This window comes from Stegodyphus dumicola, chromosome 9 (assembly GCF_044657685.1).
Source record: "Stegodyphus dumicola isolate Sdum_Otavi_A_Nest chromosome 9, ASM4465768v1".
Classification (NCBI taxonomy): domain Eukaryota; kingdom Metazoa; phylum Arthropoda; class Arachnida; order Araneae; family Eresidae; genus Stegodyphus; species Stegodyphus dumicola.
This window is the reverse complement of record NC_140776.1, coordinates 88572931-88600813: the sequence shown is the minus strand read 5'-3', so window position 1 is coordinate 88600813 and position 27883 is coordinate 88572931. Positions and strand designations below refer to the sequence as shown.

Sequence of the window (27883 nt, the reverse complement as noted above, 5' to 3'; positions counted from 1 at the left end):
TTTTGTTGTTTTTAGCGGAAGAAGATAAAATAAGAGATGCAGAGTGCATCGACTCGCTGGTGTGTGCGGAACTTCCAGATGCTACTCGACATCCGGAGCTACACGACATTGTGAAGTCATCGATGATTCACGGACCCTGCGGTGAACTGAATCGAAACTCTCCCTGCATGAGTGATGGTGTATCTTCGAAAGGATTTCCGAAACCGTTTCAGGCAGAAACTAAAGAGAACGTGAATGGCTACCCACTCTACAGAAGAAGGGACGACGGAAACTTTATCGTGATCAAGGGTCATGCCATCGATAACAGATGGGTTGTTCCTTACAATCCGTATTTATCGAAAAAGTACAACGCCCACATAAACGTTGAAGTATGCAGCTCCATAAAATCGGTCAAGTATTTGTTCAAATACGTGTACAAGGGTCATGATGCAGCTAAAGTTGTTCTGGAAAAATCTGGAGATAGAACTTTAATGTGGGACGAGATCAAATGCTTCTTAAATGCAAGATACGTGTCTGCCCCTGAAGCAGCGTGGAGGCTGTTTGAAAAGAGAATGCATTCGAAGTCGCACTCCATCATACGACTACCGGTTCATTTGGAAAACCTGCAGCCCGTCTATTTTGCCGAATCTGAAGAAAGGAATGCTTTCCAGAGAGCTGCCGAGAAAAATACCATGCTCACCGGATGGTTTGAACTGAACAGGACAGTTCCCGAAGCGAATGGTTACCTGTATGCTGAAATTCCTAAGCATTTCACCTGGAGGAATCATGCCTGGCAGACACGAGTTAGACTTGGAGATTACATCATTTCAAGAATGTATTCTGTTAGCCCGAAAGATGTTGAGCGTTTCCATCTGAGGTTGCTGCTGTGTCACGTTAAAGGAGCGAAGAGTTTTGCCGACTTAAGAACTTACGAAGGTGTGGAGTATTCAACGTTCAAGGAAGCCTGCCGTGCGAGGCATCTGCTGCAAGACGACGAAGAATGGAAAAATACTCTGGCAGAAGCATCAGCTTTTCAAATGCCACCGTAGCTAAGACAGCTTTTTTGCTTCATCTGTGTTTTCTGCAACCCTGCGGAACCCGTCGCTTTGTGGAATGAATTCAAAGAGTCCCTTTCTGAAGATTTTGCGAGATCTTACTCCTTAGAAGACAGTTTCAGCCTTGCACTGAGAAGTATAGAAGACCAGTTAGAAGTGCACAATGTTTCGCTATGTTCTCTTGGTCTCCCGCAACCAACATTGACTGATGCTGTTTCTCTCGAAGTCCCGCAGTTCGATGTCCAGTATGAAAACGAACAAGCCGAAGTGTTGAACAGGATGTTGAATCCTGAACAGAAATTAGTTTACGACTCGGTTTTGGAAGCTGTACGAGATGAGAATCCTAACACACCGAAGACATTTTGTGTTAATGCATTTGCCGGAGCTGGAAAAACTTTCCTTTTTAGGACGATCCTTCATGCTGTTCGAGGAATGGGCCATGTTGCCATTCCCGTTGCGTGGACAGGTATTGCTGCTGTGCTGTTGACCGGTGGAAGAACTGTACACTCTACTTTCAAGTTGCCCGTTCCACTTCTGGAAAATTCTTTCGAAAAAAAAAAAAAGACAAGATAGCGCTGAAGGAAGGTACTTGAAGACTGCGAAACTTTTCATATGGGATGAATGCACCATGACGCCTCATTACGCTTTGGAAGCTGTCGACAGATTGCTGAGAGACTTGACTGGACTGGATGTTCCTTTTGGCGGTAAAACCTTAGTTTTAGGAGGTGACTGGAGACAAACATTACCTGTTGTCGCACACGGAAACCGAACTTCTGCGATCGAGAGCTGCCTCAGGAATTCCTTTTTGTGGCCACATTTCAAACAGTGCATGCTTTTTAATGCGCGTAAAGTAATTTTTAATGCGCTAAAAAATGGTAGTTCGGTTCAACTTTTCAATACCGGCCAAATTTAACATAGGATATATTTTTAAAAAGAACAATGATAAGCGGGCTTCAGCCCGCTCAGCTGGCGGGCTTTCCCGCTAGTCTATACTATTAAAATCTGTGTGCCTCTGTCTGTTTGTGTGTTTGTAACATCATCTTCTCAAGAACGGCTGTGTGTAGAGCTTAGTGGAAGGTACCGTTGGATTCAGAATGCCCGTGGCTCGCCGGATTGACCATCGGCATCTTCGTGCGACTTTAATTAGCCGAGATATTAATTAAAAACTGCTTTTTCCCCTACGTTTCCCTACGTTTTGCACTTTCTTTCACGGGTTTCCCCTATTTTAGGGATTTGGCCGAGTGCCAAATTCGTTTTTCTCGAATATCTGCGGAACGGCTCTGAGTTGCGATTCGAAACGCATATCCCCGTATTCGAAAAAAATCAACGAATCCATCGATACCGGTCCCATCTTCGTACGACAATAATCGGCGGAGTTATTAATTAAAAACTGCGAAAACGTTATTTCATTTTTCGGAGTGGCACTCGTCTCGGAATTAGCTGAGATAAAATTGCTTTTTCGAAAGCGCCGGGGGGATGACAATTGCTTCCGCTCGAGATTTGTGCTGGCGAAAGGTCACGTGTCAATTTCTTTTTTCTTAAATATCTATGGAACGGCGCTGAGTTGGAATTCGAGGCAGGTGTCTGCGGATTCCAAAAAATTCTACGAATCCAATGATACCATTCTCATCTTCGTAGGACGTTAATCAGCTGAGATATTAATTAAAAACTGTGAAAACGCTAATTTTCGGTCTCATTTTTCCGATTGCAACAGTTTCTTGAATCGCCGCAGATACAAATCAAGGTTATATTCTAAAGTTGAATAAAGCACGCGATTGCATGTTACCTAACTGTATTTTAAAAATATTTCGTTAATGTAGGCATTTTAAATAAACAGCTGCTTTTCACAATTTTTTTTTAATTTCAGGTTAGGATGATTGTCACGTTAATTCTTTTATTGATATTGAATAAAAGTTATTATATTACATTAAATTTAAATGATGACGTTCTTGAAGTTGTACAACTTTAATCAGCTGGGATATTAATTAAAAAATCTGAAAAAGCTATTTTTTAAAATATGTTGTTATTTTTTTAATAATAAATTTGATTTTTTGGAATAATATATTTTTTTATGTTATTAGATACGTGCACTTAATTTAGATATCATCTTTTAATGCAAATGATATTTTAAATAAGTTCGCACCAATAAAAATTAAATTCACACTTTTTTTTTTTTTTTTTTTTTTACATTAAAGATTTTTCTTTGCTCCTTTGAGATGGTATACGGTAACTTTCGAATCCCGGTGAGCAGGCAGGCTACACTCATGTTTTTTGTGATTTTACGCATATCTGTTGTGTATGCAGTGTCTTCTGGATGCATAAATGAATAAAGCTGAACTCTGGTAGTTCGGTCCTAATTTCGAATCCCGGCGAACGGGCTGGGTCCATGGGTGTTTGCGTGATTTTACGCATGTGCCTCGTGTACGCAGCATCTTCTGGATGCATAAGTGAATAAAGCGGCCGAAATTCGCTCAAAACCTCTGATTACTGGTAGTTCGGTCCAACTTTCGAATCCAAGCGACCGTGTTGCCTCAATGTGTGTTTTCGGGATTTTTCGCATGTGTAACGTGTATGCGGCATCTTCTGCATGCATACTTGAATAAAGCGGGAGCAGCCCGCGCAAAACTACAGAACACTGGTAGTTCGGTCCAACTTTCGAATTCCGGGGTACTGTACATAAAATTTGGTCGCATACGTGAATACAGCGCGCGGATACCGGGTAAAACCGCTGAACACTGGTAGTTCGGTCAAACATTCGAATCTCTGCGAGCGGGCTGACTGCATGGGTGTTTTCCTGATTTTCCGCATGTGTATAGTGTATAAAGTAATTTCTGGATGCATATGTGATAAAAGTGGGCGCAGCCTGCTCAAAACCTCTTAACGCTGGTAGTTCGATCCAACTTTCGGTGTCGGCGAACGAGCTGGCTCCCCGGGTGTTTTCTTGCTTTAACTCATGTGTATCGTTTATGCAGTATCCTCTCCATGCTTATGTGTATAAAGCGGGCGCAGCCCGCTCCACAAAATCGCTGAACACTGGTATTTCGGTCCTACTTTCGAATTCCGGGGTACTGTATATAAAATTTGGATGCATACGTGAATACAGCGCGCGGATACCGGGTAAAACCGCTGAACACTGGTAGTTCGCTCAAACTTTCGAATCTCGGCGAGCGGGCTGGCTGCATGGGTGTTTTCGTGATTGTTCGCATGTGTATCGTTTATAAAGTATCTCATGGATGCATACGTGAATAAAGCGGGCACAGAATACTGGTAATGCGGTTCTGGTAATGCGGTAATTTCGAATCCCGACGAACTGGCTGGCTCCATGGGTGTTTTCGTGATTTTACGCATGTGTATAGTGTATGGAGTATCTTCTGGGTGTATATGTGAATAAAGCGGGCAGAGCCCGCGCAAAGCCACATAACACTGGTAATTCGGTCCAACTTTCGAATACCGGCGAACAGGCAGGCTCCATGTTTGTTTTCGTGATTTTACGCATGTGTATCGTTTATGCACCATCTTCAGCATGCATAGGTGAATAAAGCGGGCACAGCACGCGCAAAATCGCTGAAAAATTGTATTTCGGTCCAACTTTCGAATCGGCAGCGGGCTGGCTGGAGGGGTGTTTTCGTGATTTTACGCATGTGTATAGTGTATGCGGTAACTTCTGGATGCATAGGTGAAAAAAGCGGGGGAAGCCCGCGGAATGCCGCTAAAAAATGGTAGTTCGGTTCAACTTTTCAATACCGGCCAAATTTAACATAGGATATCTTTTAAAAACGAACAATGATAAGCGGGCTTCAGCCCGCTCAGCTGGCGGGCTTGCCCGCTAGTCTATACTATTAAAATCTGTGTGCCTCTGTCTGTTTGTGTGTTTGTAACATCATCTTCTCAAGAACGGCTGGGTGTAGAGCTTAGCGGAAGGTACCGTTGGATTCAGAATGCCCGTGGCTCGCCGGATTGACCATCGGCCTCTTCGTGCGACTTTAATTAGCCGAGATATTAATTAAAAACTGCTTTTTCCCCTACGTTTCCCTACGTTTTGCACTTTCTTTCACGGGTTTCCCCTATTTTAGGCATTTGGCCGAGTGCCAAATTCGTTTTTCTCGAATATCTGCGGAACGGCTCCGAGTTGGGATTCGAAACGCATATCCCCGCATTCGAAAAAAATCAACGAATCCATCGATACCGGTCCCATCTTCGTACGACAATAATCGGCGGAGTTATTAATTAAAAACTGCGAAAACGTTATTTCATTTTTCGGAGTGGCAACCGTCTCGGAATTAGCTGAGATAAAATTGCCTTTTCGAAAGCGCCGGGGGGATGACAATTGCTTCCGCTCGAGATTTGTGCTGGCGAAAGGTCACGTGTCAATTTCTTTTTTCTTAAATATCTATGGAACGGCGCTGAGTTGGAATTCGAGGCAGGTGTCTGCGGATTCCAAAAAATTCTACGAATCCAATGATACCATTCTCATCTTCGTAGGACGTTAATCAGCTGAGATATTAATTAAAAACTGTGAAAACGCTAATTTTCGGGCTCATTTTTCCGATTGCAACAGTTTCTTGAATCGCCGCAGATACAAATCAAGGTTATATTCTAAAGTTGAATAAAGCACGCGATTGCATGTTACCTAACTGTATTTAAAAAATATTTCGTTAATGTAGGCATTTTAAATAAACAGCTGTTTTTCACAATTTTTTTTAATTTCAGGTTAGGATGATTGTCACGTTAATTCTTTTATTGATATTGAATAAAAGTTATTATATTACATTAAATTTAAATGATGACGTTCTTGAAGTTGTACAACTTTAATCAGCTGGGATATTAATTAAAAAATCTGAAAAAGCTATTTTTTAAAAATATGTTGTTATTTTTTTAATAATAAATTTGATTTTTTGGAATAATATATTTTTTTATGTTATTAGATACGTGCACTTAATTTAGATATTATCTTTTAATGCAAATGATATTTTAAATAAGTTCGCACCAATAAAAATTAAATTCACACTTTTTTTTATGTTATTAGATACGTGCACTTAATTTAGATATTATCTTTTAATGCAAATGATATTTTAAATAAGTTCGCACCAATAAAAATTAAATTCACACTTTTTTTTTTTTTTTAGATTAAAGATTTTTCTTTGCTCCTTTGAGATGGTATACGGTAACTTTCGAATCCCGGTGAGCAGGCAGGCTACACTCATGTTTTTTGTGATTTTACGCATATCTGTTGTGTATGCAGTGTCTTCTGGATGCATAAATGAATAAAGCTGAACTCTGGTAGTTCGGTCCTAATTTCGAATCCCGGCGAACGGGCTGGGTCCATGGGTGTTTGCGTGATTTTACGCATGTGCCTCGTGTACGCAGCATCTTCTGGATGCATAAGTGAATAAAGCGGCCGAAATTCGCTCAAAATCTCTGATTACTGGTAGTTCGGTCCAACTTTCGAATCCAAGCGACCGTGTTGGCTCAATGTGTGTTTTCGGGATTTTTCGCATGTGTAACGTGTATGCGGTATCTTCTGCATGCATACTTGAATAAAGCGGGAGCAGCCCGCGCAAAACTACAGAACACTGGTAGTTCGGTCCAACTTTCGAATTCCGGTGTACTGTACATAAAATTTGGTCGCATACGTGAATACAGCGCGCGGATACCGGGTAAAACCGCTGAACACTGGTAGTTCGGTCAAACATTCGAATCTCTGCGAGCGGGCTAGCTGCATGGGTGTTTTCCTGATTTTCCGCATGTGTATAGTGTATAAAGTGATTTCTGGATGCATATGTGATAAAAGTGGGCGCAGCCTGCTCAAAACCTCTTAACGCTGGTAGTTCGATCCAACTTTCGGTGTCGGCGAACGAGCTGGCTCCCCGGGTGTTTTCTTGCTTTAACTCATGTGTATCGTTTATGCAGTATCCTCTCCATGCTTATGTGTATAAAGCTGGCGCAGCCCGCTCCACAAAATCGCTGAACACTGGTATTTCGGTCCTACTTTCGAATTCCGGGTTACTGTATATAAAATTTGGATGCATACGTGAATACAGCGCTCGGATACCGGGTAAAACCGCTGAACACTGGTAGTTCGCTCAAACTTTCGAATCTCGGCGAGCGGGCTGGCTGCATGGGTCTTTTCGTGATTGTTCGCATGTGTATCGTTTATAAAGTATCTCATGGATGCATACGTGAATAAAGCGGGCACAGAATACTGGTAATGCGGTTCTGGTAATGCGGTAATTTCGAATCCCGACGAACTGGCTGGCTCCATGGGTGTTTTCGTGATTTTACGCATGTGTATAGTGTATGGAGTATCTTCTGGGTGTATATGTGAATAAAGCGGGCAGAGCCCGCGCAAAGCCACATAACACTGGTAATTCGGTCCAACTTTCGAATACCGGCGAACAGGCAGGCTCCATGTTTGTTTTCGTGATTTTACGCATGTGTATCGTTTATGCACCATCTTCAGCATGCATACGTGAATAAAGCGGGCACAGCACGCGCAAAATCGCTGAAAAATTGTATTTCGGTCCAACTTTCGAATCGGCAGCGGGCTGGCTGGAGGGGTGTTTTCGTGATTTTACGCATGTGTACGGTGTACGCAGTATCTTTTGCATGCACACCTGAACACTGTTTTGGGCGGGCTCCCGCCCAAAAGCGCTGAACACTGGTATTTCGGTCCAAATTTCGAATACCCGCGAAAGGGCTGGAAGCATGGGTGTTTTCGTGATTTTCCGCATATGTATAGCGTATGCGGTAACTTCTGGATGCATAGGTGAAAAAAGCGGGGGAAGCCCGCGGAATGCCGCTAAAAAATGGTAGTTCGGTTCAACTTTTCAATACCGGCCAAATTTAACATAGGATATCTTTTAAAAACGAACAATGATAAGCGGGCTTCAGCCCGCTCAGCTGGCGGGCTTGCCCCATACGTGAATACAGCGCGCGGATACCGGGTAAAACCGCTGAACACTGGTAGTTCGGTCAAACATTCGAATCTCTGCGAGCGGGCTGGCTGCATGGGTGTTTTCCTGATTTTCCGCATGTGTATAGTGTATAAAGTGATTTCTGGATGCATATGTGATAAAAGTGGGCGCAGCCTGCTCAAAACCTCTTAACGCTGGTAGTTCGATCCAACTTTCGGTGTCGGCGAACGAGCTGGCTCCCCGGGTGTTTTCTTGCTTTAACTCATGTGTATCGTTTATGCAGTATCCTCTCCATGCTTATGTGTATAAAGCGGGCGCAGCCCGGTCCACAAAATCGCTGAACACTGGTATTTCGGTCCTACTTTCGAATTCCGGGGTACTGTATATAAAATTTGGATGCATACGTGAATACAGCGCTCGGATACCGGGTAAAACCGCTGAACACTGGTAGTTCGCTCAAACTTTCGAATCTCGGCGAGCGGGCTGGCTGCATGGGTGTTTTCGTGATTGTTCGCATGTGTATCGTTTATAAAGTATCTCATGGATGCATACGTGAATAAAGCGGGCACAGAATACTGGTAATGCGGTTCTGGTAATGCGGTAATTTCGAATCCCGACGAACTGGCTGGCTCCATGGGTGTTTTCGTGATTTTACGCATGTGTATAGTGTATGGAGTATCTTCTGGGCGTATATGTGAATAAAGCGGGCAGAGCCCGCGCAAAGCCACATAACACTGGTAATTCGGTCCAACTTTCGAATACCGGCGAACAGGCAGGCTCCATGTTTGTTTTCGTGATTTTACGCATGTGTATCGTTTATGCACCATCTTCAGCATGCATACGTGAATAAAGCGGGCACAGCACGCGCAAAATCGCTGAAAAATTGTATTTCGGTCCAACTTTCGAATCGGCAGCGGGCTGGCTGGAGGGGTGTTTTCGTGATTTTACGCATGTGTACGGTGTACGCAGTATCTTTTGCATGCACACCTGAACACTGTTTTGGGCGGGCTCCCGCCCAAAAGCGCTGAACACTGGTATTTCGGTCCAAATTTCGAATACCCGCGAAAGGGCTGGAAGCATGGGTGTTTTCGTGATTTTCCGCATATGTATAGCGTATGCGGTAACTTCTGGATGCATAGGTGAAAAAAGCGGGGGAAGCCCGCGGAATGCCGCTAAAAAATGGTAGTTCGGTTCAACTTTTCAATACCGGCCAAATTTAACATAGGATATCTTTTAAAAACGAACAATGATAAGCGGGCTTCAGCCCGCTCGGCTGGCGGGCCTGCCCGCTAGTCTATACTATTAAAATCTGTGTGCCTCTGTCTGTTTGTGTGTTTGTAACATCATCTTCTCAAGAACGGCTGGGTGTAGAGCTTAGCGGAAGGTACCGTTGGATTCAGAATTCCCGCGGCTCGCCGGATTGACCATCGGCATCTTCGTGCGACTTTAATTAGCCGAGATATTAATTAAAAACTGCTTTTTCCCCTACGTTTCCCTACGTTTTGCACTTTCTTTCACGGGTTTCCCCTATTTTAGGGATTTGGCCGAGTGCCAAATTCGTTTTTTTCGAATATCTGCGGAACGGCTCCGAGTTGCGATTCGAAACGCATATCCCCGCATTCGAAAAAAATCAACGAATCCATCGATATCGGTCCCATCTTCGTACGACAATAATCGGCGGAGTTATTAATTAAAAACTGCGAAAACGTTATTTCATTTTTCGGAGTGGCAACCGTCTCGGAATTAGCTGAGATAAAATTGGCTTTTCGAAAGCGCCGGGGGGATGACAATTGCTTCCGCTCGAGATTTGTGCTGGCGAAAGGTCACGTGTCAATTTCTTTTTTCTTAAATATCTATGGAACGGCGCTGAGTTGGAATTCGAGGCAGGTGTCTGCGGATTCCAAAAAATTCTACGAATCCAATGATACCATTCTCATCTTCGTAGGACGTTAATCAGCTGAGATATTAATTAAAAACTGTGAAAACGCTAATTTTCGGGCTCATTTTTCCGATTGCAACAGTTTCTTGAATCGCCGCAGATACAAATCAAGGTTATATTCTAAAGTTGAATAAAGCACGCGATTGCATGTTACCTAACTGTATTTTAAAAATATTTCGTTAATGTAGGCATTTTAAATAAATAGCTGCTTTTCACAATTTTTTTTTTTAATTTCAGGTTAGGATGATTGTCACGTTAATTCTTTTATTGATATTGAATAAAAGTTATTATATTACATTAAATTTAAATGATGACGTTCTTGAAGTTGTACAACTTTAATCAGCTGGGATATTAATTAAAAAATCTGAAAAGGCTATTTTTTAAAAATATGTTGTTATTTTTTTAATAATAAATTTGATTTTTTGGAATAATATATTTTTTTATGTTATTAGATACGTGCACTTAATTAAGATATTATCTTTTAATGCAAATGATATTTTAAATAAGTTCGCACCAATAAAAATTAAATTCACAATTTTTTTTTTTTTAGATTAAAGATTTTTCTTTGCTCCTTTGAGATGGTATACGGTAACTTTCGAATCCCGGTGAGCAGGCAGGCTACACTCATGTTTTTTGTGATTTTACGCATATCTGTTGTGTATGCAGTGTCTTCTGGATGCATAAATGAATAAAGCTGAACTCTGGTAGTTCGGTCCTAATTTCGAATCCCGGCGAACGGGCTGGGTCCATGGGTGTTTGCGTGATTTTACGCATGTGCCTCGTGTACGCAGCATCTTCTGGATGCATAAGTGAATAAAGCGGCCGAAATTCGCTAAAAACCTCTGATTACTGGTTGTTCGGTCCAACTTTCGAATCCAAGCGACCGTGTTGGCTCAATGTGTGTTTTCGGGATTTTTCGCATGTGTAACGTGTATGCGGTATCTTCTGCATGCATACTTGAATAAAGCGGGAGCAGCCCGCGCAAAACTACAGAACACTGGTAGTTCGGTCCAACTTTCGAATTCCGGCGTACTGTACATAAAATTTGGTCGCATACGTGAATGCAGCGCGCGGATACCGGGTAAAACCGCTGAACACTGGTAGTTCGGTCAAACATTCGAATCTCTGCGAGCGGGCTGGCTGCATGCGTGTTTTCCTGATTTTCCGCATGTGTATAGTGTATAAAGTGATTTCTGGATGCATATGTGATAAAAGTGGGCGCAGCCTGCTCAAAACCTCTTAACGCTGGTAGTTCGATCCAACTTTCGGTGTCGGCGAACGAGCTGGCTCCCCGGGTGTTTTCTTGCTTTAACTCATGTGTATCGTTTATGCAGTATCCTCTCCATGCTTATGTGTATAAAGCGGGCGCAGCCCGCTCCACAAAATCGCTGAACACTGGTATTTCGGTCCTACTTTCGAATTCCGGGGTACTGTATATAAAATTTGGATGCATACGTGAATACAGCGCTCGGATACCGGGTAAAACCGCTGAACACTGGTAGTTCGCTCAAACTTTCGAATCTCGGCGAGCGAGCTGGCTGCATGGGTGTTTTCGTGATTGTTCGCATGTATATCGTTTATAAAGTATCTCATGGATGCATACGTGAATAAAGCGGGTACAGAATACTGGTAATGCGGTTCTGGTAATGCGGTAATTTCGAATCCCGACGAACTGGCTGGCTCCATGGGTGTTTTCGTGATTTTACGCATGTGTATAGTGTATGGAGTATCTTCTGGGTGTATATGTGAATAAAGCGGGCAGAGCCCGCGCAAAGCCACATAACACTGGTAATTCGGTCCAACTTTCGAATACCGGCGAACAGGCAGGCTCCATGTTTGTTTTCGTGATTTTACGCATGTGTATCGTTTATGCACCATCTTCAGCATGCATTCGTGAATAAAGCGGGCACAGCACGCGCAAAATCGCTGAAAAATTGTATTTCGGTCCAACTTTCGAATCGGCAGCGGGCTGGCTGGAGGGGTGTTTTCGTGATTTTACGCATGTGTACGGTGTACGCAGTATCTTTTGCATGCACACCTGAACACTGTTTTGGGCGGGCTCCCGCCCAAAAGCGCTGAACACTGGTATTTCGGTCCAAATTTCGAATACCCGCGAAAGGGCTGGAAGCATGGGTGTTTTCGTGATTTTCCGCATATGTATAGTGTATGCGGTAACTTCTGGATGCATAGGTGAAAAAAGCGGGGGAAGCCCGCGGATTGCCGCTAAAAAATGGTAGTTCGGTTCAACTTTTCAATACCGGCCAAATTTAACATAGGATATCTTTTAAAAACGAACAATGATAAGCGGGCTTCAGCCCGCTCAGCTGGCGGGCTTGCCCGCTAGTCTATGCTATTAAAATCTGTGTGCCTCTGTCTGTTTGTGTGTTTGTAACATCATCTCCTCGGGAACGGCTGGGTGTAGAGCTTAGCGGAAGGTACCGTTGGATTGAGAATGCCCGTGGCTCGCCGGATTGACCATCGGCATCTTCGTGCGACTTTAATTAGTCGAGATATTAATTAAAAACTGATTTTCTCCCTACATTTCCCTACGTTTTGCACTTTCTTTCACGGGTTTCCCCTATTTTAGGGATTTGGCCGAGTGCCAAATTCGTTTTTTTCGAATATCTGCGGAACGGCTCCGAGTTGCGATTCGAAACGCATATCCCCGCATTCGAAAAAAATCAACGAATCCATCGATACCGGTCCCATCTTCGTACGACAATAATCGGCGGAGTTATTAATTAAAAACTGCGAAAACGTTATTTCATTTTTCGGAGTGGCAACCGTCTCGGAATTAGCTGAGATAAAATTGCTTTTTCGAAAGCGCCGGGGGGATGACAATTGCTTCCGCTCGAGATTTGTGCTGGCGAAAGGTCAGGTGTCAATTTCTTTTTTCTTAAATATCTATGGAACGGCGCTGAGTTGGAATTCGAGGCAGGTGTCTGCGGATTCCAAAAAATTCTACGAATCCAATGATACCATTCTCATCTTCGTAGGACGTTAATCAGCTGATATATTAATTAAAAACTGTGAAAACGCTAATTTTCGGGCTCATTTTTCCGATTGCAACAGTTTCTTGAATCGCCGCAGATACAAATCAAGGTTATATTCTAAAGTTGAATAAAGCACGCGATTGCATGTTACCTAACTGTATTTTAAAAATATTTCGTTAATGTAGGCATTTTAAATAAATAGCTGCTTTTCACAATTTTTTTTTTAATTTCAGGTTAGGATGATTGTCACGTTAATTCTTTTATTGATATTGAATAAAAGTTATTATATTACATTAAATTTAAATGATGACGTTCTTGAAGTTGTACAACTTTAATCAGCTGGGATATTAATTAAAAAATCTGAAAAAGCTATTTTTTAAAAATATGTTGTTATTTTTTTAATAATAAATTTGATTTTTTGGAATAATATATTTTTTTATGTTATTAGATACGTGCACTTAATTTAGATATTATCTTTTAATGCAAATGATATTTTAAATAAGTTCGCACCAATAAAAATTAAATTCACACTTTTTTTTTTTTTTTTTAGATTAAAGATTTTTCTTTGCTCCTTTGAGATGGTATACGGTAACTTTCGAATCCCGGTGAGCAGGCAGGCTACACTCATGTTTTTTGTGATTTTACGCATATCTGTTGTGTATGCAGTGTCTTCTGGATGCATAAATGAATAAAGCTGAACTCTGGTAGTTAGGTCCTAATTTCGAATCCCGGCGAACGGGCTGGGTCCATGGGTGTTTGCGTGATTTCACGCATGTGCCTCGTGTACGCAGCATCTTCTGGATGCATAAGTGAATAAAGCGGCCGAAATTCGCTCAAAACCTCTGATTACTGGTAGTTCGGTCCAACTTTCGAATCCAAGCGACCGTGTTGGCTCAATGTGTGTTTTCGGGATTTTTCGCATGTGTAACGTGTATGCGGTATCTTCTGCATGCATACTTGAATAAAGCGGGAGCAGCCCGCGCAAAACTACAGAACACTGGTAGTTCGGTCCAACTTTCGAATTCCGGGGTACTGTACATAAAATTTGGTCGCATACGTGAATACAGCGCGCGGATACCGGGTAAAACCGCTGAACACTGGTAGTTCGGTCAAACATTCGAATCTCTGCGAGCGGGCTTGCTGCATGGGTGTTTTCCTGATTTTCCGCATGTGTATAGTGTATAAAGTGATTTCTGGATGCATATGTGATAAAAGTGGGCGCAGCCTGCTCAAAACCTCTTAACGCTGGTAGTTCGATCCAACTTTCGGTGTCGGCGAACGAGCTGGCTCCCCGGGTGTTTTCTTGCTTTAACTCATGTGTATCGTTTATGCAGTATCCTCTCCATGCTTATGTGTATAAAGCGGGCGCAGCCCGCTCCACAAAATCGCTGAACACTGGTATTTCGGTCCTACTTTCGAATTCCGGGGTACTGTATATAAAATTTGGATGCATACGTGAATACAGCGCTCGGATACCGGGTAAAACCGCTGAACACTGGTAGTTCGCTCAAACTTTCGAATCTCGGCGAGCGGGCTGGCTGCATGGGTGTTTTCGTGATTGTTCGCATGTGTATCGTTTATAAAGTATCTCATGGATGCATACGTGAATAAAGCGGGCACAGAATACTGGTAATGCGGTTCTGGTAATGCGGTAATTTCGAATCCTGACGAACTGGCTGGCTCCATGGGTGTTTTCGTGATTTTACGCATGTGTATAGTGTATGGAGTATCTTCTGGGTGTATATGTGAATAAAGCGGGCAGAGCCCGCGCAAAGCCACATAACGCTGGTAATTCGGTCCAACTTTCGAATACCGGCGAACAGGCAGGCTCCATGTTTGTTTTCGTGATTTTACGCATGTGTATCGTTTATGCACCATCTTCAGCATGCATACGTGAATAAAGCGGGCACAGCACGCGCAAAATCGCTGAAAAATTGTATTTCGGTCCAACTTTCGAATCGGCAGCGGGCTGGCTGGAGGGGTGTTTTCGTGATTTTACGCATGTGTACGGTGTACGCAGTATCTTTTGCATGCACACCTGAACACTGTTTTGGGCGGGCTCCCGCCCAAAAGCGCTGAACACTGGTATTTCGGTCCAAATTTCGAATACCCGCGAAAGGGCTGGAAGCATGGGTGTTTTCGTGATTTTCCGCATATGTATAGTGTATGCGGTAACTTCTGGATGCATAGGTGAAAAAAGCGGGGGAAGCCCGCGGAATGCCGCTAAAAAATGGTAGTTCGGTTCAACTTTTCAATACCGGCCAAATTTAACATAGGATATCTTTTAAAAAAGAACAATGATAAGCGGGCTTGCCCGCTAGTCTATACTATTAAAATCTGTGCGCGTCTGTGTGTTTGTTTGTTTGTTTGTTTGTAACATCATCTCCTCCGGAACGGCTGGGTGTAGAGCTTAGCGGAAGGTACCGTTGGATTCGGAATTTCCACGTGGAGAATTATTTAAAAATTAATATCTTAGCTTCTAATTAACTTACCGACTTGAAACAAGTATCAACATTTAGATTTTTGCGATTTATTTAATGTTTTGTTTCTTATTTTTTTTTTTTAAGATCTATTCATTCGTGTTGTATGTTTCTGTTAATGTTCCTTTAAAAATTGCATTCACATTTTACACATTTTCAATTTTGTGAGTGATAAAATATAAACACTCTCTTCATTTAGTTGTTGTTAATTGATTGTAGATTGGTTTATCCCATTGATAAGTGGTTTAAACTGCTATCAATGACAATGGCTACTATTTTTTTTTCAATATTTAAATTTACTTTTGATTTTTTTTTTTTTTAGATTAAAAATTTTTTATGCAGATATTTAAACAAGAAGTTGAAATTACTATTTAAAATACTTATTTTAATTTTGACTAAACATTTTTTTTCGTTCAGGGTTTTAAATTGAATATGTGTTTCTTGGAGATGGTATATGGAAACTTTTCTTATTATAAATAATTATGAAGTATTAATTGCATTGATATATATATTGATACAATTTTGCGTCTGATTATGTCGAAGTTTATCAAAATTTCAGTCAGGGATTTTAATATGGAATCTAATGTTTGAATAATGACCGCGAATAGTGTCTCGATTACGCTTTCTACAACGGCCCATTAACGGCTGAGCGGTAAAGTCACTGAACACTGGTCGTTCGGTCAAACTTTGGAATCCCGGAAAACAAGCTGCCTGCATGGGCGTTTTCTTTATTTTCTGTTGTGTAACGCGTATGCAGTATCTTCTGCATGGATACGTGAATAAAGCGGGTGCATCCCGAGCAAAACCGCTGAACACTGGTAGTTCGGTCCAACTTTCGAATACCGGCGAACAGGCAGGATCCATGGGTGTTTTCGTGATTTTACGTATGTGTATACTGTATGGAGTATCTTCTGGATACATGTGTGAATAAAGCGGGCGCAGCCTGCGCAAAGCCGCATAACACTGATAGTTTGGTCGAACTTTCGAATACTGGCAAACGGGCTGGCTGCATGGGTGTTTTCTTTATTTTCTGCATGTCAAATGCGTATGCAGTATCTTCTACATGCAGACGTGAATAAAGCGGACGCAGACCGCGCAAAACCGCTGAAACCTGGTAGTTCGGTCCAACATTCGAATCCCGGCAACCTGGATGACTGCATGCGTGTTTTCGTGATTTTCCGCATGTGTAACGTGTTGGCAGTATCTTGTGGATTCATACGTGAATAAAGCGGGCGCAACCCGGGTAAAATCGCTGAATACGGTAGTTCGGTCCAACCTTCGAATCCCGGCGTACTGTCTAGAAATTGCGAATGCATACGTGAACAAAGCGGGCGCAGCCAGCGCAAAACCCCTGAACACTGGTAGTTCGGTCCAATTTTCGAATAACGAATTTTTCATAATCATTTTTCTTTTAAATTTCAGAATTGATTTCATAGCTTTTTAATTTATCTTTGCATTTATACTTTTATTTATTTTGTGTTTAAAATTTTCATTTTCTTTTTACGTGAGTTATTGTATGATAATAACTATCGTTTTAAGGCGATTGAATGTTCTTTTTTTAGATGTATTAGTTCATTTTTGCTTTTAAATTTCAGAATTGATTTCATAACTTTTTAATTTATCTTTGCATTTATACTTTTATTTATTTTGTGTTTGTAATTTTCATTTTCTTTTTATACGCATTGTTTTTAGATTAGCTGAATTATTAGAAATATTTTCATGATTGTTATGTGTGCTTAGAATTTTCATAGTATTATTACCCATATTATTTGCTATTTACCAGAAATTTTGTAAACGGCAAGTTTTGCTTTCAGATTTTTGACTTTTTTAAATTAAGTAGCTCTTGAGCGGATAATTTTTCATTTAGTCTGGGATTATTTACATTTAGAATGCATTAACTAATTTTCAGGAGTATTGTTTTAACGAGCAAGTTTTTTTCTTTCATCTTTTACGTTCAATTATTACTTTTTTAGTTCAGTTATTGTTTTAGTAGAATAGTATTTTTTTAACACACTGAAATGCCGAAACGGAAAAGAAGCATTACGGGAGATGCATCAAGAAGACGAAGAGCTGAAGCACAAAGGTTACGGCGAGCTACAGAAAATGAAGAAGAAACCGCTAGCAGACTGAGTGCGCAAGCAGAGCGCCAAGCAAACCTACGTGTTCAAGAAACGGAAGAAGAAACCGCTAGCAGACTGAGTGCGCACGCAGAGCGCCAAGCAAACCTACGTGGTCAAGAAACGGAAGAAGAAACCGCTAGCAGACTGAGTGCGCAAGCAGAGCGCCAAGCAAACCTACGTGGTCAAGAAACGGAAGAAGAAACCGCTAGCAGACTGAGTGCGCAAGCAGAGCGCCAAGCAAACCTACGTGGTCAAGAAACGGAAGAAGAAACCGCTAACAGACTGAGTGCGCAAGCAGAGCGCCAAGCAAACCTACGTGGTCAAGAAACGGAAGGAGAAACTGCTATGAGACTCTGCACGCAAGCACAACAGCAAGAAAACTTACGCGCTCAAGAAACGGAAGAAGAAACCAGTATGAGACTCTGCAAGCAATCACATCGGCAAGCAAACCTTCGTGCTCAAGAAACGGAAGAAGAAACAAGTAGGAGACTCAGCAGGCAAGTGCAACGTCAAGAAAACTTGCGCACTCAAGAGTCGGAACAGGACGCTACTACACGAAGAACACAAGACACTGCACGTCACAGACAAGTCAGATCCGAAGAAACAATGTCTATACGAGAAGACAGGCTACGCATGAATGCAGCACGACGTTCGCGTAGCACTCTGCACAATGCAGGAAGATGTGCCCTCGAAGTTTACGTTGAGCAACACACCGCCGGTTCAATGGAAGTTTCCTGCGATCTCTGCAATGGATTGTTCTTTATGGGAGAAAGGAACGCAAGGGGAAGATACATGCACTGCTGTAACAATGGGAAAATTGTCGAAGCTGAAAGAAGATATCCAGAAGAATGGCGCAATCTAATGAATGGAAACCACCCGTTTTCTGAAGAGTTTTTTGCTAACATACGCACTTACAACTGCCTGCTGAGTTTTGCTTCATTGGGTGCCAATATAGAAATGCCTACGGGTTCGGGTCCCTATTGTTTCAGGATTCATGGTGCCATATATCATCGGACGAGCCACCTTCATCCGCCTCATCCCGGTCAAGAACAATATGCTCAGCTGTACATTTTAGATTCGGATCAAGCGCTCAGGCAGAGAATGAACATATTTGGAAATGTTGCCCTGAATGCCGAACTGCTGAGACAGTTGGATGCAGTTTTGCGGAACGTTAATCCATATGCCGAAGCCTACAAGATGCTGAAGGAATTCGAAGAAGAAACCCTACGAGAGCAAGGCGCCGAAACTGCTGCGGATATCCGCATGTACATCAAGGGTGAAAGTGTAGGTACGGGCGAACACAGAGGACGTTACAATGCTCCGAAAGAAAATGAAGTTGCAGTTGTCTTCAAGAGTACGGATGGCGCTCCTCCATCGAACCGAGACATCGTGATCCATCCAAGAGGTGGCGGTCTCATCAACATCAGTACTTTAAATCCCAACTTGGAACCGATGACGTACGTGCTTTTCTTTCCTCACGGCGACCAAGGATTCAGAGTCGGACAGCAATACACAGAGCTGCAGTTTTACGGTCACAGGGTGTCCGTACGACGAGATTGCTACAACCCGATTTTGTATGGCCGGAAATTGTTTCAGCAGTATCTCGTGGATGCATACGTAAAAGTCGAAGGCAACAGGATTGCGTACCTCCGGAGCCATCAGACGAATCTGAGAGTGGAAACTTACATGGGTCTTGCCGATCACATTTACAGAGTTGGTCAAGAGACGGGTGTCCGCCCTGGAATACCGGTTATACTTCCGTCAACGTTTATAGGAAGCCCTCGCTGCATGCAGCAAAACTATCAGGACTCGATGGCCATCGTCGTTAGTAAACCGGATCTGTTTTTGACTTTCACGTGCAACCCTAAATGGCCGGAAATAACAGAAAACTTATTCCCAGGACAGAAGGCTCACGATCGCCCGGACATTGTTTCGAGGGTATTTGACCTGAAGAAAACAGCTTTGATGCATGATTTGACAAAGAATCACATCTTGGGTGCGACCATTGCAGATATACACGTCATCGAATTTCAGAAGAGAGGATTGCCTCATATGCACCTTTTGTTGTTTTTAGCGGAAGAAGATAAAATAAGAGATGCAGAGTGCATCGACTCGCTGGTGTGTGCGGAACTTCCAGATGCTACTCGACATCCGGAGCTACACGACATTGTGAAGTCATCGATGATTCACGGACCCTGCGGTGAACTGAATCGAAACTCTCCCTGCATGAGTGATGGTGTATCTTCGAAAGGATTTCCGAAACCGTTTCAGGCAGAAACTAAAGAGAACGTGAATGGCTACCCACTCTACAGAAGAAGGGACGACGGAAACTTTATCGTGATCAAGGGTCATGCCATCGATAACAGATGGGTTGTTCCTTACAATCCGTATTTATCGAAAAAGTACAACGCCCACATAAACGTTGAAGTATGCAGCTCCATAAAATCGGTCAAGTATTTGTTCAAATACGTGTACAAGGGTCATGATGCAGCTAAAGTTGTTCTGGAAAAATCTGGAGATAGAACTTTAATGTGGGACGAGATCAAATGCTTCTTAAATGCAAGATACGTGTCTGCCCCTGAAGCAGCGTGGAGGCTGTTTGAAAAGAGAATGCATTCGAAGTCGCACTCCATCATACGACTACCGGTTCATTTGGAAAACCTGCAGCCCGTCTATTTTGCCGAATCTGAAGAAAGGAATGCTTTCCAGAGAGCTGCCGAGAAAAATACCATGCTCACCGGATGGTTTGAACTGAACAGGACAGTTCCCGAAGCGAATGGTTACCTGTATGCTGAAATTCCTAAGCATTTCACCTGGAGGAATCATGCCTGGCAGACACGAGTTAGACTTGGAGATTACATCATTTCAAGAATGTATTCTGTTAGCCCGAAAGATGTTGAGCGTTTCCATCTGAGGTTGCTGCTGTGTCACGTTAAAGGAGCGAAGAGTTTTGCCGACTTAAGAACTTACGAAGGTGTGGAGTATTCAACGTTCAAGGAAGCCTGCCGTGCGAGGCATCTGCTGCAAGACGACGAAGAATGGAAAAATACTCTGGCAGAAGCATCAGCTTTTCAAATGCCACCGCAGCTAAGACAGCTTTTTTGCTTCATCTGTGTTTTCTGCAACCCTGCGGAACCCGTCGCTTTGTGGAATGAATTCAAAGAGTCCCTTTCTGAAGATTTTGCGAGATCTTACTCCTTAGAAGACAGTTTCAGCCTTGCACTGAGAAGTATAGAAGACCAGTTAGAAGTGCACAATGTTTCGCTATGTTCTCTTGGTCTCCCGCAACCAACATTGACTGATGCTGTTTCTCTCGAAGTCCCGCAGTTCGATGTCCAGTATGAAAACGAACAAGCCGAAGTGTTGAACAGGATGTTGAATCCTGAACAGAAATTAGTTTACGACTCGGTTTTGGAAGCTGTACGAGATGAGAATCCTAACACACCGAAGACATTTTGTGTTAATGCATTTGCCGGAGCTGGAAAAACTTTCCTTTTTAGGACGATCCTTCATGCTGTTCGAGGAATGGGCCATGTTGCCATTCCCGTTGCGTGGACAGGTATTGCTGCTGTGCTGTTGACCGGTGGAAGAACTGTACACTCTACTTTCAAGTTGCCCGTTCCACTTCTGGAAAATTCTTTCGAAAAAAAAAAAAAGACAAGATAGCGCTGAAGGAAGGTACTTGAAGACTGCGAAACTTTTCATATGGGATGAATGCACCATGACGCCTCATTACGCTTTGGAAGCTGTCGACAGATTGCTGAGAGACTTGACTGGACTGGATGTTCCTTTTGGCGGTAAAACCTTAGTTTTAGGAGGTGACTGGAGACAAACATTACCTGTTGTCGCACACGGAAACCGAACTTCTGCGATCGAGAGCTGCCTCAGGAATTCCTTTTTGTGGCCACATTTCAAACAGTGCATGCTTTTTAATGCGCGTAAAGTAATTTTTAATGCGCTAAAAAATGGTAGTTCGGTTCAACTTTTCAATACCGGCCAAATTTAACATAGGATATATTTTTAAAAAGAACAATGATAAGCGGGCTTCAGCCCGCTCAGCTGGCGGGCTTTCCCGCTAGTCTCATACTTAATATTCTAAGATGAATAATTCTAAACGAAATCTATGTTTAGGATTTTTAAATTATAACCTTAGAAATGTATTTATTAATAGTTAATACTACAACCTGTAAACAAAATGCCAGAAGTCACATATGATATCATTCTCATATATTTTTTGAATTCTCAAGTTAAAATTATATTACATTTATTAAATATTTTATTTGGAGAAGTGAAATTAATTAATAATATTTTGCTAGTAGTGTGCCTGCCCTCTTTTCATTAATCTGTTTTCTATGCGATCCCCGTTCTATATGCGGACCGTACAGTTCAAGCTGTTACTAATAAGAATTCAGAATCGGTGACATTTATTATTCATATATCAGCTGTAAAGGATTTTTTTCCAAAACTGTCTACTATTTAAAATAAAAATTGCATTAAATATGCAATTGACTGTTAAAATTGCAGTTAGTTAGTGATGATAGAGTAATACGTGCTTTTTACTTTAATGCTGTGCAAAATAAATTTGCGATCTCTCATTGTACGTGCTTAATATTATTTAATCTGAAAGTAAGTGCACCCTTTCGAATTATTCGGTACAAAGTTTTTAATATGCGGTCATTTTTTTAAATATTAATATCTTAATATGCTTTTTATTTGATACAGAAAAGTTTCTATGTTAGTAGCTTTCCAAGATATATTAAAATTTTCCACTTCAGATATCCACAGAAGAAATATATAACAGTGGTTACATAAACCCCCTCCCTCCTCCTGAAATCTCTAAGCATATCCATTTATTATGTGTAACACTTTTCTTTTACCTACTTCTGGAAATAATGTAAGCTGTTCTAAAAATATTATTGAGGTCTACACCGCACCGGTGTTCCTTTTGAAGCTTCTGCTTAGGTTTTAATGTTTCCCTCGAGTCTTTCTTGAATAAGCAAACAAAGAGATAAGATAATGATCTTATGGTTACCGAGGAGACACGAAATTCGCTTCTCGCACTTCCCAATTTTATTCCTTCTTTCCCTGAATTCGCTGCTCTCGAATTCGTTGTAAAACTCGTTTTAATTAAATGGAAGGTTGTTTTCACATGATTGCTAGTTTCCTCCCACGTAGGCGAGGAATGAAAATAACGAACGTGCTTTTCATTTCCTTTCAACGAGCTCTGTATGTGCTGAACGTGTATGTGTGTGTTTATATATATAATATAACATGCAATATATAACTGGAAAAAAAAAAAAAAAGATTTTTCGTCCCTGAATTGCGTGATGGCTTATCCACAGACATAGAGAACGCATGGCACGTGCACCAAAAGTGGCACGCAAGATAATATTTTTATTATTATATTATTTCTTCCCCCATCCCGAGAGTTGGAATAAACTATATGTACTTTTAGCGTCGTTAAACTAATTTAATATAATGCATATATGAATTTATTTTTGTTATTGGATGAATTAAATGATTTGCTGAGTTTAGTAAATTCATTTAAAATTAATTTGGTCTTAAATGTATTAAATTAAATCCAAACAGTTTGAAAAAGAGAATTCACACTGATAAAAAATAAAACTTTCTTTTTTATGGAATGCCGTATGTCAAATTTCTTCCTCTTCCACATTCTTATTTAAACAGTATTTATACTGAGGTTTTTCTAACCGATTCCTGCAATGTTTCCGTCTTTTCGAATACTATAAAGTTAAATATTTTGAATAATTATAATAATAATTTTTTACCGTTAGAAATAGTACATTTTTTTAGGGCAGTAGAATTTTTTCTTAACGTTCAGTAGAAAATATAAGGTTAGTAGTCAACAAAATTAATAAAAGCAAGCTATTTCTCATTTCCCATTAATTGATTATCATTATTTAAAGGAGATGTGCAGCTTAAGGTAACAACGTTTCCTAATTTTCCCCCAATTTGTCGTGATAGTCTAAAAAGATTTACCTATTTGGTAAAAGTCTGTCAGGTAATTTGATGTGCACCATGCAGGACACATATTTGTTGCTGTTATATAAAACTCATTCCCCTTTTAATTTGTCTTACCTTCATTCTTTGCAAAGAATAAATAAATAAAAATAGTTTTATAAAGTTACTTATTAATAATAATTTACTAAATAATGAACTTTAGTATAATTAACTTCCGTTCCGTTATATTTGTTAATTAAATAAATATTTGTTAAAAAATAAAATAAAAAATATTTTTAGTAACGAAAATAAATATTGGTTAAATGCATGTTATGAATAATACAAATTTTAATAAATAATAATAAATTAAATACAAGTTAACTAGTATTTGTTAATAATGAATACTTAATTTATATATTTGTTATTAAAATAGTTTTTAATATAAAATATATAAATATTTATATTTAGCATTTATAAATTTAAATATTTTTATTAAAGAATTAAAAACATATTGCATCTTATTAAAGAATAAAAGTTATTTCTGAAATTATTTTATCAAATATTGCCAGAACATCAAAAAATTGAGTTTAAATCAACGATATAAATTGTATTTATGTGCTGGAATATGATGCAAAGCCTTATATGCTAGATTATCATACTAAGCTAGTTACTTAATTCTGTGACTTTTTTTAATTTACAAAAATAACATAAACGGGTACGAATAAAAAGCAAAAAAATCTGAAATAATTTATTTATGCATCCTTGAACAAATTTTCTAGTTGCACAGAACTTTTAATAGTGCTGATTTTTGTATACAATTATAGAAATACACTTTATTTACAAATAGCTGCATGAGATTTTCGTGATTTTCTTTTTGTATAGCGTGGGCTCTAACCAGTCCTCCTAGGTAATCCTTCATAAAAGCATCATTTTTAACGCTCTAAGTCGCTGTGATCAGATAACCAGCAATTTAAATGGCAATAATTATAATGATATCATCAAATCTGTTTTGAAATTCTCTGCTGATAAATTTAAACGTAGAATAAATGTAGTATAACACAGGCATTTTCCGTTTTATGAACGGTCGCTTTTAACAGAAGATTTAATACCCATACTTGAAAGACGTCCAAAGGAGATTTCCACTGACGAAGATGAAAGTGAAAATAGCATTTAAAGTGTTCTATGCAATGACGATTTAAAAGCATAATTTTAATTATGAAATAGCATCGGGTTCAAGGCGGTTTCTCTGGATGTTGTAACTGTCTACAAAGAACTAAGGGTCCCTAGAAATTAAGAATTAAGTTCGGGGTCAAATTAAGGCCCTAGAAATAAAAAAATTTCAGAGACTCCCATTGCGCCTTTTCTTGTTTTTGTGAGGCAAAAACTGATTTGTGAGGAATTACAGAAGGATTAAGGGACGCTTTAAGATTTTAGGTCCTAGATGCTTGTTTTATTTAGCAAATTAGTTACCAGGCTCTAAGTTTTAACCCGAAAATATACATTCTTTTGCATAAAAATCGAAGCACCAAAAAAGGACTTTTGCGATCGTGACGAAATTTGATATGCAAAAATATCTTGATCGAAAATGCAAATGATCAAAGTTTCAAGGAAAATGAACAGGAATTTGGTATCATAGTGCGCATTTCTAGTGCGCAATTCGCAAAGTATATAACCAGTAACAGAGGCGAAAAATTTATCTTTTTCTGTTGCTGCCATTATAATTCCGTAAAGAAGCAACTAAAGATGCCATTACGACGATATCGAAGACCTTACAGACAACTAAATGACTTCGAACGTGTAGGGCTGCGTGAAGCTGGGTGGTCATACCAAGCAATAGGCTGCCACCTGCAGCGTACAGACACTGTTGTGGAAAGATATCGGCAGCAATGGTTGCTACAAGGAAATTGCCGACGAAATGAAGGCTCTGGAAGGCCAAGGAGCACAAATGTGAGACAAGATAGGATGATTGTTCGCCAGGGCTGAACCGCCCCAACGGTATCATTGTCGACTAATCAACGCACTACAGCCACGTCTATACCTCTCGTCCACCATCTCACGGCGCTTGTCTGAGGCGAGGTTACGCTTACGGAGGCCGTTAAGACGTTTGTCTTTGACCCCACAACATCGGCGGAGTCGTCTGGAGTGATTTCGCAGCCGATCATCTTGGCTGCCATCAGACTGGCATCGTATAGTGTTCAGCGACGAATCCCGCTTCTCTTGAAGCAGATGACCACCGCGTTCGTGTCTGGAGAGGACGGGACCAGCGGTCCCAATCAGCCTTTGTTTTACAAAGGCATACAGGTTTTACAAAGGTTTTACAAAAATACAGGTTTTATAAAGGTTTTACAAAGGCATAACCCCTGGCGTGATGGTGTGGGGCTATATTTGTTATGACAGCAGATCATCTTTAGTGATCCCGCGTACATCTTTAACAGCTCAACGATATGTTGATCCATCCTGCTGCCGGTTGCATTACCCTTCATGGCACGCCATCCTGGGGCCATTTTCCAACAAGATAATGCCAGGCCACATACCACTCGCCTATTTCTGGACTGTCTCCATGCGGTTGATACTCTTCCTTGGCCAGCAAGGTCACCAGACCTTTCACCAATCGAGCATGTCTGGGATATAGTAGGCCGCCAGATTAGGGCACCACAAAATATCGCAGATCTGGAGGGACAACTGATGAATGCCTGGCAGAATGTGTGGTAAGATGACATTAGGAACCTCTACCACTCCTTGCCTCGAAGAATTCAAGCATGCATTGCTGCCAGGGGCGGTTCGACCAACTACTAATTTGAACACTCAATGGGTGGATTGTGAGTCTTGAACAGTTACTAAGACTTTTATTGATTAATTATTTTATTATCTATGTATGAGCTATACACATATTCAATTTCATCAAAAACAAACACTTCCTTCATGGTGCTTCAATTTTTTTGCAAAAGAGTGTATGTCAACTTTAGCAGCGAAGTATACTGTATTACTTTCAAACCTTTGGTGTCAGCTAGCAGAAACGACCAACTTTTGGCCAGGCAGGCATAGAAATTGCAGATTCAATGACCAGTAGATACAAATAACAACAAAATATTAAAAGATGGTCTTCTTCCTCTCTTCGTCACTGTGTATCCGCTCTCTTATCAGTGTTAATGCTTAAATTGCAGTATATAAAATTATATTTCCATTCACATAAATTATGTATTTAACATATTTATTTTTGTATTGTTATTTTAGATTTTAAGAATTGCTTAGTTATGAATTGCTTTATTCGGAAAGGGAGAGGGAGATCTAAAAACTTCAAAAGTTTTTTCTGCGTAAATTACTGGCAATTATTTCTCTGTTTTATGCTGTTTCTGCTTATTAAAGTCCCTTAGAAATGCTAAATTCTTTCATATAGTTTATAGTTAGGTTTTGTTGGACAAATATTGCACGACTAAATATTTCCTGAATTGCTATCGCAGATCCATGGTTCCACTCTAAGAAATGAATTAAATAAGGTAGGGTTTATGACTATGATAGTCTTAGTAATATGCTATCCTTAGCTTTTAATAAAAATACACAAAATTTTTAAGGTTTATTTATGCTTACGATGAAAGCTACAATTAATAATTAATTACTTACGCTGCTTAACACAGAAAACGGTTCTCTAACACGAAAAATTACCCTCGAAAAAACATCAAATTCATACAATTTCAACGACAATTTTAGGGTTACAAATTAAATTACATAAAAAGTTTTTTTTATTTTTTTCATTCTTACTGATACGAATTGGTAAATTTTATTTATACATTTATGCTTTCGTAAAATAAAAGATATATTTTAGAAGTTAAAATTTATAAACTTAAAATGCTCAGCAGTGTCTATACATGGTCTCCAAAACTCTTTGTTAAAAATATTTCCGGTAATTTCAATCATATGAAACACTTGTTTTCACGAATTCGATTGTAAAAACAATTTTCTCCCTAGAATTCTTATAGCTATGCACTTTGCGCAGTCTTTCAAGAAAACCTGCAAAAGCAATCGCCGATGTTTTACTGGTGCTAATAAGAGTACAAGCAGAAAACTCTTCGTTAGAGACTTATTAAATAAGATGGTATTTGTAACTTTTTGCTTTCTTAACGTTTTGCTTAACAAAACTTTCTACATATATATATATGTAGAAAGTTTTGTTTTATCCAGAAACATAATTAATGTGAACTTACTTCCTAGGTGGCTGTCTAGGGGCTTGAAATGACTAATCCGACTTACGATTAACTCGAATATTTAATGGAAACACGAATAGCTGCTACAAACTACAAGGTGATTACATATGTGGCAAGAAATAGATGAATATTATTTACAGGTGAATAGAGAATAACGTCCTTTATATATATATATATACGTCTTTAAATGCCATCATCGTCGTCCCGCTCTTACCAACGTCCTTCTCCGAATCATTGCAC

General features: G+C 40.3%; 1 protein-coding gene across 1 annotated transcript in view; it reads left to right on the top strand.

Annotated features, from left to right (window-relative positions):
* LOC118193625 (regulator of G protein signaling 7-like) overlaps window positions 1-27883 on the top strand; it is a 280378-nt gene that overhangs the window by 209574 nt on the left and 42921 nt on the right. The window lies entirely within an intron of this gene.